General features: G+C 37.2%; 1 long non-coding RNA gene across 2 annotated transcripts in view; it reads left to right on the forward strand.

Moving 5' to 3' along the window:
* The window catches only part of LOC137229088 (uncharacterized), a 388100-nt gene that overhangs the window by 270844 nt on the left and 104226 nt on the right, over window positions 1–13030 (forward strand). The window lies entirely within an intron of this gene.

A 13030-nucleotide genomic window follows, 5' to 3' on the forward strand; every position in this document is an offset into this window, starting at 1 on the left:
AGGTTTTTGAGGAACCTCCATACTGTTCTCCATAGTGGCTGTATCAATTTACATTCCCACCAGCAGTGCAAGAGGGTTCCCTTTTCTCCACACCCTCTCCAGCATTTATTGTTTGTATTTTTGATGATGGCCATTCTGAGCAGTGTGAGGTAATACCACATTGTAGTTTTGATTTGCATTTCTCTAATGATTAGTGATGTCCAGCATCCTTTCATGTGTTTTTTGGCATTCCATGTATCTTCTTTGCAGAAATGTCTATGTCTTCTGCCCATTTTTGGATTGGGTTTTTTGTTTTTTTGATATTGAGCTGCATGAGCTGTTTATATATTTTGGAGATTTATCCTTTGTCAGTTGCTTCATTTGCAAATATTCTCTCCCATTCTGAGGGTTGTCTTTTTGTCTTATTTATGTTTTCTTTTGCTGTGCAAAAGCTTTTAAGTTTCATTAGGTCCCATTTGTTTATTTTTGTTTATATTTGTTTATTTTTATTTTTGTCTCCATTTCCCTATGAGGTGGGTCAAAAAGGATCTTTCTGTGATTTATGTCATAGAGTGTTCTGCCTATGTTTTCCTCTAAGAGTTTTATAGTGTCTGGCCTTACATTTAGGTCTTTAATCCATTTTGAGTTTATTTTTGTATATGGTGTTAGGGAGTGTTCTAATTTCATTCTTTTACATGTAGCTGTCCAGTTTTCCCAGCACTACTTATTAAAAAGACTGTCTTTTCTCCATCGTATATTCTTGCTTCTTGTATCAAAAATAAGGTGACCATATGTGTGTGGGTTTATCTCTGGGCTTTCTATGCTGTTCCATTGATCTGTATTTCTGTTTTTTTTGGCAGTAGCATACTGTCTTGAGTACTGTAGGTTTGTAGTATAGTCTGAAGTCAGGGAGCCTGATTCCTCCAGCTCTGTTTTTCTTTCTCAAGATTGCTTTGGCAATTTGGGGTCTTTTGTGTTTCCATACAAGCTGTGAAAGTTTTTGTTCTAGTTCTGTGAAAAATGCCATTGGTAGTTTGATAGGGATTGCATTGAATCTGTAGATTGCTCTGGGTAGTAGAGTCATTTTCACAATATTGATTTGTCCAACCCAAGAACATGATATATCTCTTCATTTATTAGTATCATCTTTAATTTCTTTCAGTGTCTTATAGTTTTCTGCATACAGGTCTTTTGTCTCCTGAGGTAGGTTTATTCCTAGGTATTTTGTTTTTGTTACAATGGTAAATTGGAGTGTTTCCTTAATTTCTCTTTCAGATTTTTCATTGTTAGTATATAGGAATGCTAGAGATTTCTGTGCATTAATTTTGTATCCTGCTACTTTACCAAATTCATTAATTAGCTCTGTACTTTTCTGGTATCATCTTTAGGATTCTCTATGTATAGTATCATGTCATCTGCAAACAGTGACAGTTTTACTTCTTTTCCAATTTGGATTCCTTTTATTTCTTTTTTTTCTCTGATTGCTGTGGCTAAAACTTCCAAAACTATGTTGAATAATAGTGGTGAGAGTGGGCAACCTTGTCTTGTTCCTGATATTAGAGGAAATGCTTTCAGTTTTTCACCACTGAAAACGATGTTGGCTGTGGGTTTGTCATATATGGCCTTTATTATGTTTAGGTAGGTTCCCTCTATGCCCACTTTCTGGAGAGTTTTTATCATAAATGGGTGTTGAATTTTGTTGAAAGCTTTTTCTGCATCAACTGAGATTATCATATGGTTTTTATTCTTCAATTAGTTAATATGGTGTATCACATTTATTGATTTGCATATATTGAAGAATTCTTGCATTCCTGGGATAAATCCCACTTGCTCATGGTATATGATCCTTTTAATGTGCTGTTGGATTCTGTTTACTAGTATTTTGTTCAGGATGTTTGCATCTATGTTCATCAGTGATATTGGCCTGTAGTTTTCTTTTTTTGTGACATCTTTGTCTGGTTTTGGTATCAGTGTGATGGTGGCTTCACAGATTGAGATTGGGAGTGTTCCTCCCTCTACTATACTCTGGAGGAGGTTGAGAAGGATAGGTATTAGCTCTTCTCTAAATGTTTGATAGAATTCACCTGTGAAGCCATCGGGTCCGGGTTTTTGTTTGTTGGAAGATTTTTAATCACAGTTTCAACTACAGTGCTTGGTCAGTTCATATTTTCTGTTTCTTCCTGGTTCATTCGGAAGGTTGTGCTTTTCTAAGAATTTGTCCATTTCTTCCAGGTTGTCCATTTTATTGGCATAGAGTTGCTTGTAGTAATCTCTCATGATCCTTTGTACTTCTGCAGTGCCAATTGTTACTTCTTTTTCATTTCTAATTCTGTTGGTTTGAGTCTTCTCCCCCTTCTTCTTGATGATTCTGGCCAATGGTTTATCAATTTTGTTTATCTTCTCAAAGAGCCAGCTTTTAGTTTTATTCATGTTTGCTATTGTTTGTTTCTATTTCATTTGTCGCTGCTCTGATCTTTATGATGTTTTTCTTTCTGCTAACTTTGGGTTTTGTTTGTTCTTCGTTCTCTAGTTCCTTTAGGTGTAAGGTTAGATTGTTTATTTGAGATTTTTCATTTTTCTTGAGGTAGGATTGTATTGCTATAAACTTCCCTGTTAGAACTGCTTTTGTTGCATCCCATAGGTTTTGGGTCGTCGTGCTTTCATCCTCATTTGTTTCTAGGTATTTTTGTTTTCCTCTTTGATTTCTTCAGTGATCTCTTGGTTATTTAGTAGCATATGGTTTAGCCTCCGTGTGCTTTTTTCTTAAGTTTTTTTCCTGTAGTTGATGTCTAGTCTCATAGCATTGTGGTTGGAAAAGATACTTGAAACAATTTCAATTTTCATAAATTTACCAAGGCTTGATTTGTGACTCAAGATATGATCTATCCTGGAGAATATTCTATGAACACTTGAGAAGAAAGTGTTTTCTGTTGTTTTTGGATAGAATGTCCTATAAATATCAATTAAGTCTATCTTGTTTAATGTATCATTTAAAGCTTGTGTTTCCTTATTTATTTTCATTATGGATGATCTGTCCATTGGTGAAAGTGGGTTGTTAAGGTCCTCTACTATGATTGTGTTACTGTTGATTTCCCCTTTTATGGGTGTTAGCATTTGCCGTATGTATTGTGGTGCTCCTATGTGGTATGCATAAATATTTACAGTTGTTATAACTTCTTCTTGGATTGATCCCTTGATCATTATGTAGTGTCCTTCCTTGTCTCTTGTAATAGTCTTTGTTTTAAAGTCTAATTTGTCTGATATGAGAATTGCTTCTCTAGCTTTCTTTTGATTTCCATTTGCATGGAATATCTTTTTCTGTCCCCTCACTTTCAGTTTGTATGTGTCCCTAAGTCTGAAATGGGTCTCTTGTAGACAGCATATATATGGGTCTTGTTTTTGTATCCATTCAGCCAGTCTATGTCTTTTGTTTAGAGCATTTAATCCATTTACATTTAAGGTAATTATCAGTATGTATGTTCCTATTCCCATTTTCTTAATTGTTTTGGGTTTGTTTTTGTAGGTCTTTTCCTTCTCTTGTCTTTCCTGCCTAAAGAAGTACGTTTAGCATTTGTTGTAAAGCTGGTTTGGTGGTGCTGAATTCTCTTAACTTTTGCTTGTCTGTAAAGGTTTTAATTTCTCTGTTGAATCTGAATGAGATCCTTGCTGGGTAGAATAATCTTGGTTTTAGGTTCTTCCCTTTCACCACTTTAAATATGTGCTGCCACTCCCTTCTGGCTTGCAGATTTTCTGCTGAAAGACCAGCTGTTAACCTTATGGGGATTCCCTTGTATGTTATTTGTTGATTTTCCCTTGCTGCTTTTAATATTTTTTCTTTGTATTTAATTTTTGATAGTTTGATTAATATGTGTCATAGTGTGTTTCTCCTTGGATTTATCCTGTATGGGATTGTCTGCACTTCCTGGACTTGACTATTTCCTTTCCCATATTAAAGAAGTTTTCCACTATAATCTCTTCAGATATTTTCTCAGACCCTTTCTTTTCTCTTCTTCTTCTGGTTCCCCTATAATTCAAATGTTGATGCATTTAATGTTGTCCCAGATATCTCTGAGACTGTTCTCAACTCTTTTCATTCTTTTTTCTTTATTCTGCTCTGTGGTAGGTATTTCCACTATATTATCTTCCAGGTCACTTATCCATTCTTCTGCCTCAGTTATTCTGCTACTTATTCCTTCTAGAGAATTTTTTATTTCATGTATTGTGTTGTTCATCATTGTTTGTTTGCTCTGTAGTTCTTCTAGGTCCTTGTTAAATGTTTCTTGTACTTTCTCCATTCTGTTTCCAAGATTTTGGATCATCTTTACTATCATCACTCTGAATTCTTTTTCAGGTAGACTGCTTATTTCCTCTTCATGTGTTTGGTCTGGTGGGTTTTTACATTGCTCCTTCATCTGCTGCATATTTCTCTGTATTTTCATTTTGCTTAACTTACTGTGTTTGGGGTCTCTTTTTCACAGGCTGCAGGTTTGTAGTTCCCATTAGTTTTGGTGTCTGTCCCCAGTTCTTGAGGTTGGTTCAGTGGCTTGTGTAGGTTACCTGGTGGAGGGGGCTGGTGCCTCTGTTCTGGTGGGTGGGGCTCTATCTTGTCCTTCTGTTGGGCATGGCCACATCCGATGGCGTGTTTTGGAGTGTCTGTGAAGTTAGTATGACTTTTGGCAGCCTCTCTGCTAATGGGTGGGGTTGTGTTCCTGTCTTGCTAGTTGTTTGGCATGGGGCATTCAGCACTGGAGCTTGCTGGCCATTGGGTAGAGCTGGGTCTTAGTGTTGAGACGGAGATCTCTGGGAGAGCTCTCGCCAATTGATATTACATGGGGCTGGGAGGTCTCTGGTTGTCCAATGTCCTGGACTTGGCTCTCCCACCTTGGAGGCTCAGACCTGACACCTGGCCAGAGCACCAAGACCCTGTCACCCACATGGCTCAGAAGAAAAGGAAGAAAAACAAGGAAGAGAAAAAAATAAAAGAGAGCAACCAAACCAGTTAACAAATCCACCAGTGATAGTAAGCACTAAAAACTAAGCTAAGATAAATACAAAAGTCAGAAACAAATCACCTGCAGACAGCAAACCCCAAATCTACAGTTGCTCCCAAAGTCCACCACCTCAATTTTTGGTGGTTTGTTGTCTAGTCAGGTATTCCACAGGTGTAGGGTACCTCAAGTTGATTGTGGGGATTTAATCAGCTGCTGCTGGGGCTGCACGGAGAAATTTCCCTTTCTCTTCTTTGTTCGCACAGCTCCTGAGGTTCAGCTTTGGTTTTGGCCCCGCCTCTGTGCGTAGGTTGCCCTCAGGTGTCTGTTCCCAACTGAGACAAAAGGTGGTTAAAGCAGAGGCTGATTAGGGCTCTCTTGCTCTCTCAGGCTGCGGAGAGGGAAGGGTACGGTAGTCATAATTGGAATGCAGGGCGAGCCTGCGGTGGCAGAGGCCAGCGTGACAGTGCAACAACCTGTGGCACACTGTGTGTTCTCCTGCGGAACTTGTCCCTGGAGTTTGGGACCCTGGCAGTAGTGTGTTGCACAGGCTCCCTTGGGGGCTGTGGGTAGTGACTTGTGCTTGCACGCAGGACTGTTGGTGGCAGTGGCAGCAGCATTAGCATTTCATTCCCATCTCTGGGGTCTGAGCTGATAGCTGCAGCTTGTGCCTGTCTCTGGAGTCACTTAGGCGGTGCTCTGCCTTCTGTGGGCACAGGAGGAAGGAATCCCCTCTCCTCATGCACCCCAAAATAATGGTCTCTTGTCTATTAGGCAAGTCCAGACATTTTCCCTGACTCTCTCCCTGCTAGTTGTGGCATGCCAACCCCCTTCAGGCTGTGTTCATGCAGCCAACACCAGTCCTCTCCCTGGGACCCGACCGAAGCCCGAGCCTCAGCTCCCAGCCCCGCCCACCCTGGTGGGTGAGCAGACAAGCCTCTCAGGCTGGTGAGTGCTGGTTGGCAGCGATCCTCTGTGTGGGAATCTCTCCACTTTGCCCTCTGCACCCCTGTTGCTGTGCTCTCCTCCGTGGCTCCGAAGCTTCCCCGTCTCTACCAGTGAAGGAGTTTCCTAGTGTGTGGAAGCTTTTCCTCCTTCACAGCTCCCTCCCAGAGGTGCAGGTCCCATCCCTATTCTTTTGTCACTGTTTTTTCTTTTACCCTACCCAGGTACGTGGGGATTTTCTTGCCTTTTGGGAAGTCTGAGGTCTTCTGCCAATGTTCAGTAGGTGTTCTGTAGGAGTTGTTCCACATGTAGATGTATATTTGATGTATTTGTGCAGAGGAAGATGATCTCCACGTCTTACTCTGCCATCTTGAAGGTCCCCCTCTTTTTTTTTAAATTAATTTTTACTGGAGTATAGTTAACTTACAATGTTGTGTTAGTTTCTGCTGTACAGCAAAGTGAATCAGTTAACAGCAAAGTGAATCAGTTATACATATACATATATTCACCCTTTTTTAGATTCTATTCCCATATAGGTCATTACAGAATACTGAGTTGAGTTCCCTGTGCCATACATTAGGTGCTGTTAGTTATCTATTTCATATATAGTAGTGTGTATATGTCGATTCCAATGTCCCAATTTATCCAATTCATAGGAGGTGACGTCTTTTACCTTTTGAACCATCCATGTGACTCTTTCTTACTGCCTTTCTTGATATATTCAGCCTTGAAATAAATTTTGTGTAAACATGTCTTATTTCTAGAATTAGGACAGAAATGTATGTCAGTTTTCTAAATCTCCCAGTGTTTGGCAGAATGTATTTTCTCTAAAGGCAGTTCATGAATATTTGACAAATTAAATTGAGTGGACAGATAAGCCTTTTTGTTTTCCTCAAAACAGGGGAGATTGTGATGATAACATTATTAGCATAAATAAAGAAATTCTACTCCAGTTTATTTTCTAATATCCTGCCCTTAGAAAAAAGAGATGAAACATCTTTCCTTTTTTATGTTTTCTTTATTGTGAGGAAAAAGACAAAGATTTATTTTTCTTTTTGGTGGGGGTGGGAAGCACCTTCAAGGAATTTTATTCAATTTGTCCAGCAGATTTCAGAAAATTCCTGAATTTGCCAGCAATCAAATATATGGGAGAAATGAAAAATCAGAGAATTAGGGAAATTAGGAAGCCTATTGTGTATTACTGATCTGAGTTATCAGTATCTGAGGTTTAATGAACAGTCACTGAAAAGGAAAGAACAGAGAAAATTGGCATTTAGAGAAACTTGTAATTTGTTTGTTCCTAAGAAACGTTCACATTGAGGTCCAATTAAGATCAAAATAGTTTTTATTGGTAGTTCATTAAACCCAGCAGATGGCCAGTGGTTTCTGCTGAGGGAATTATAGTTTACAAATGATGATTTTGAGAAGTATTTAGATACTTGAATGCTTTGAGGACACGTTCTCTTAAGGGCACCTCCTACCATTCCCCATCCATTGATGTGCAGAGAGCCTGATCTGTCACCCAGAGGAGCAAGGGCTGTGGGAAGTTCAGAGGCTGGACCTTTGCACGTTAGGGTCTTCACATAAGGCACTCAGAGAAAACAGTCAGTCTTTAGTATTTTCTTGCTTCAGTCACTTTTTCTCCTGCAATTAGGCCAAGGTCAGGGATCTTCTGATAGTTTATCTATGTGTAAGCAGATAGCCAAGTGAGGGGAAAAAAAGATGACAATTCTGTTCAGAGGATTGTCTTTAACTGTCTCATCTGAAACTGTTAATAAAACTCTAAAAGTGTAAAACCAACTTTGCTAGGAAAATAACATTATATAGCCTTATGCACTTAACATAAAAACTTTCTTTGTTTTTCTAAGAACTTAATAGTATTCTTATGAAGTAGATACATATAAAATATTGCACATCTTCATTAAACAGGGACATTGGTGTGGGCTGTAGTTTAAATGGGTCACCTTCTCACTAGCTCTTTTACTGGCCACAAAGGAAGTTGTCAGTATGTTTGTGTTTTTTCTATGTGGATACAATAGCAATATTATTTATTAAATTTTGCTTTCTTGACTTACAGAAAAAACATTCAATATGAAGACTTTCTTTGTCAACATATCTCAGATAGAAACATTTTCCCTTCTTTAGAAAATGATTTTCTGTTAGGATTATTTCTAGGAGGCTCATCAAAGTTTAATGTGATATGCTAGTCTTTATTCTGGAAGTTGGTATTTAAGTGCTATTGTGCAATACTCAAAAAGTCTTAAAATTTAGTCTCAGATCAGTGGTGTGATAAAAAAATCTATAACCAATAAATAATTTCATAGAAACTCAAAAATTTCCTTGCATTTCTCAAATACCCTGAAAAGCAATAACTTTGCTCATGCTAGAAATAACTCAAAAATTTTTTCTCAATAATTAACTTTTGTTCCTTCATGTAAATTTTAACGCTGTCTAGTTGATAAAACTCTCCATGTAAGATTGCTTCAGGAATTGGCTCATACTTAAAGGAAGGAAGGAAAGATCATTTTCCAGTCATGTCCCAGAACTTGATAGCTGAGGGACACTAAGGACTTGACTAGTTTCCTTGTCTTACTAATTCTAAGTGAGTTAGTAAGTGAATTTTACTAATTTACTAGTAAATTTTACTAATACTAACTTTACTTACTAATACTAACTTACTAATACTAACTTTACTTACTAATACTAATCTTACTAATACTAAGTGAATTCGTAAGTGAATTTTACTAATTTACTAGTAAATTTACTAATTTACTAAGTGAATCTTACTAATTCACTATTTTCTTAAAAACAAGTTGATGAAACAAACAAGCAAACAAACAGACAAAAACAGCCTTGCTTACTGCTTCCAGCTCAGAAACTTTCAACGACCCTATTTCATGTTCTGTTAGAACCAAATTTCTCTGCGTGGCTTTTGTCTCTTTTTACATTCTGGCTACGTTGTTAGCCCTCAAATTCACTTCCTCCAGCCTGGTCTCTTTATGGTTTCGTGAACATGGCATATATATTCATTCTTACACATCATTAATAATGGTGTTTCTTTGTCCAGAAATTCCATCTCCTCACCTACTTGTTCCCAACTAGTCCAGGGAGAATGCAGGCACTACCAGCTTTTTGAAATCTTCCGTGACAACCTCAGCAGTTTTTGAACCATTTCTCCTAGTACATTTACATTGTATTACATAAAATGCTTTATATAATTAGTGCAACATTTCATTTATCTGTTAGTGTTGCAAATGATTGCTTTCACAAGAGTGAGTTTTCTGGAATATGAAAGCACTGAAATGTCTTCATTTTTATATAATTTTGTATGAAATATTTCTGTCAAGTACTACAAGCATCTCTGCCTAATTAAATAAAGAATACAGAGCATACTTAAAACTACTGATGGTTCAGGATCATTACTATGAATGTCAATTATTACATTATGCTATAATATAGTAAATACCAAGGTATTTGCTCTATGTAAACATTCTTCTGAGTTCATATTTTCTTTCGTTTCTTTCCTTGATCATAGACTTCCACCCCGTTTAGATGGACTGGACCTTCCTTGTTGGTGACAGGTGCATTGCTGAGCAACAAAGGCAGCACGCCATCTTAATTTCTAGGGGCTTGTGCTAATTTATTTGAGCCTCCACCACATCAGGAGAATGATTTCTAACTCTTCACATTCCTGGGGAGTCCTTTTACACCATTCTGACAACCAGATAGATTGGGCAAGTGGATATAGGAGTATTGAGTTGATTGACATCAACATATGTATCTTTGAGGTCTTTGCCTGATCTCCAACTGGATCTGGACTTGCTATAAATGTACTATTGGTTTTTTTTCTTCTTTTTTTAAAAAATTATTTATTTATTTATTTTTGGTTGTGTTGGGTCTTTGTTGCTGTGCACAGGCTTTCTCTAGTTGCGGTGAGCAGGGGCTACTCTTCGTTGTGGTGTGTGGGCTTCTTATTGCAGTGGCTTCTCTTGTTGTGGAGCACGGGCTCTAGGTGTGCAGGCTTCTGTAGTCGTGGCTTGTGGGCTCTAGAGCGCAGGCTCATTAGTTGTGGCTCATGGGCTCTAGAGTGCAGGCTCAGTAGTTGTGTGGTGCATGGGCTTAGTTGCTCCGCGGCATGTGGGATCTTCCCAGACCAGGGCTCGAACCCATGTCCCCTGCATTGGCAGGTAGATTCTTAACCACTGCACCACCAGGAAAGCTCTGTACTATTGTTTTATAGTATTTCATGTCTTCCTTTCCTCAATGTGATAAAATTATAAAAATGTCTTTTGTGCATTTACCATAAAATAGGTACGTTCTAGATTATGAAAAATAATTATTATTTATGTTTATATCTGCTTTATGTTATAGAAGATTTCTCATACATTACCAGTTTAACCCTCATAATCATACTGCATTGTAATTTATGATACATTAATTTTACAGATGAATAAAGGGAAGTTTAGAGAGAGAAAGGGGTTATGCTGTTGGTACATGGGTTTCAGACTCAAGTCTTCTGACCCCTATTCCAGTGTATCCTCAAGTACTACTTTACCCTCTGAGCAAGGCGTTGCGCTAGCCTTCAAGAAGCTTCTTGCTTATTCAGGATGAATAAAATGAACACAGAATAACTACATAATTGGGATGTGATAAGTGCTCTGCAGAGGTGTGGCAGTGCAGTGGAAATTTGAAGGGGTGGTGTGTAATTGTGTGTCTGAGTGCTTGCTCAAAGCAAAACATATAAGAAAGTCGTTGATATTTATTATAAGGAAGAAATATCCTAAGAAATAGGCTTTGGTATGTGTAGTGTTTGGAAAATAGATACTGAATGGAATATGATGGCAGACAGAGGCGTAGGTTGGAGAAACACAGACTTGTACAGTTTGATACAAAGTACACATAGGAGATTTGTACGGGCTTAGTGGAGATTTATGGTATATATCAAGGAGAGCTGTGATGACCATGCTGAGGATTACGTCCTTAAAACTGTTTCTTGTTTATGGTGGTCTTGGTTTAATGGTGAGAGATGGAATTAGATATCATGTTATAATGAATTCATTTTTTTCCTTGGTTGAAGAAACAGTGAGATCGACATGTAAGCTTCTTGACTAAGAGGATGTTATTAATTAATATGCTCTTGAATATGGTGTTCCAGGCAGCATTTGTTTGTATGCTGGTGCATGGGGGATTTGGAGATTTCTAGTTGTTTGTGTGATCCAATACTCTTGTTTCCACTCCAGATACAGATTCTTCAGTAGTCACTGGAGAAGAGATCAGTAGTGCTATAAAGACCCCTCACTGGGATTTTAATTAAAGATAGTGTATTTATGCACCAAGAAGAAGGTTATTAGAAATTATTAATAACACAATTTAAACTCCATAGGAAGAATTTTATATTTTTCAATAACTTGTCTTTAATATGGGTGCAATTTACATCATTTTCACTTTCATTTTACCTAAAGCTTTGGTAATGCTCTTTTGTTTTTCTAAACAATGATTGTATTGACCAACTGCTTACTTTAAAAATTTGTCTCTTTAAGACAAATCATTAAGATCAGTTACTGGACTAGCTGCTTGGTTGATCTGTTAACCCAGGTAAAATGAACTCCTTAGTCCCTTGTAGAAAAAAAATCTGCAATATCTAAAATACAAATAAACCCTCTTATTCTTCCTCCCCATTTTAGTGGGCACACTAAATGTACAAAGGTTTTTGTCTTTGCCTTATCTTCCCACAAGACTTTAAGGATTAAGTAATTCCTAGCAAAGAAACAAAAGCAAAGTCATCCTACTCCTCAAAGAATTCAAGTGAAACCTGGTAATAAGATGAAGTATAAGCTCAGGACACAGGAAGAACCAAATTGGGACTGCAAAAAACAGCCCACATGATGGTGAACATTTTTGTGCTGTATTGAATTCAAGCTAGAAAGACACTCTGAAAATATTTTGATGCAGTTTTTTTTTTTAAAGAAAAATGTCAGGTACTGAAGCTTTTAAACTTTTATTCATGCATTGAATAAAAAAATTTTATATATGCGGCTGTGGGCTGTTTTGAATTAAGAATAAAATCTGAAACATTTTATTTGAAGGAGCACTTTCATAATCAAGTTTCCAAATTAGAATACACCTTTTGAAGCTCAAATAATCCTTCAACTGTGATTGGGTTTAGTTCTATTGGTACCTGATATTTTTAGGCTTTAGTGGATAGTATAAAAGTAACTTGATTTTCTCTATAAGTCAGTTTAAATTTTGAGCCACGGCTTTCAGTTTTTCTAAGAGCTAAAATCAGAAAATACATCATACTCCTGTATAGTGCCATCTATTCCTATTTAAGAAGATTTACAGAAAAACTATTGTATCTTATTATTATGGCCGGAAGCACCATGTTTGCATTATTTGCAAACAAAAAGTTATATCCATATCCTGATGTAAATTCATTGTATGATTCTGTTAATTTGTTACTTTCCAAAATATAGTTTTCTTTAAAAGTGAAAATTTTTTACCTAAATTTTTGTGTCTTTTGTATATAATCACTAAAAATATATTTGTGTTTAAACACTGTCTCTCTAGTTCCTTGCAAGTGTCAGACAATGACATTTCTCAGTTTTGTATTCCATCTATTCACTGATGATCTCAAATTTCTATCTTCAAACTGAGTTACTCTCCTGAGCCCCATAGTCACATATACAGCATCTTATTTGAGATCCCCATTTGGAGATCTAATAGGTATTTCAAACTTAATGCGTCTAAATAGAAGTATAGATGCTCTAGTCTCTCACCTCAATCCCAAATCTAATTTCTTCCAAGCCATTATATCTCCGATTATGCAAACTGCTCAATAAAAAGAAAAAAGAAAATCAAGAAGTCATTCTTGACTCTTTTCTTTCTTTCATATTTGCAACCAGCGTGTCAGTAAGCTACACCCCCCCCTTCTAAAATAACTATATTTGAAATCTGACCTGTTCTCTTTATTTTCCTTGACACGGCCAGTCCAAATAACCATAATTCTTGCCCTCATTTCTACAATAGCCTCCTGTAACCATTCTGCTGAAAACCTTCCAAAGACTTTACATTGTACATGAAAAAAGCCAGTGCCAAAGAATCCTAGCACTCACCAATAT

The sequence above is a fragment of the Pseudorca crassidens genome, chromosome 8 (genome assembly GCF_039906515.1).
Source record: "Pseudorca crassidens isolate mPseCra1 chromosome 8, mPseCra1.hap1, whole genome shotgun sequence".
Classification (NCBI taxonomy): domain Eukaryota; kingdom Metazoa; phylum Chordata; class Mammalia; order Artiodactyla; family Delphinidae; genus Pseudorca; species Pseudorca crassidens.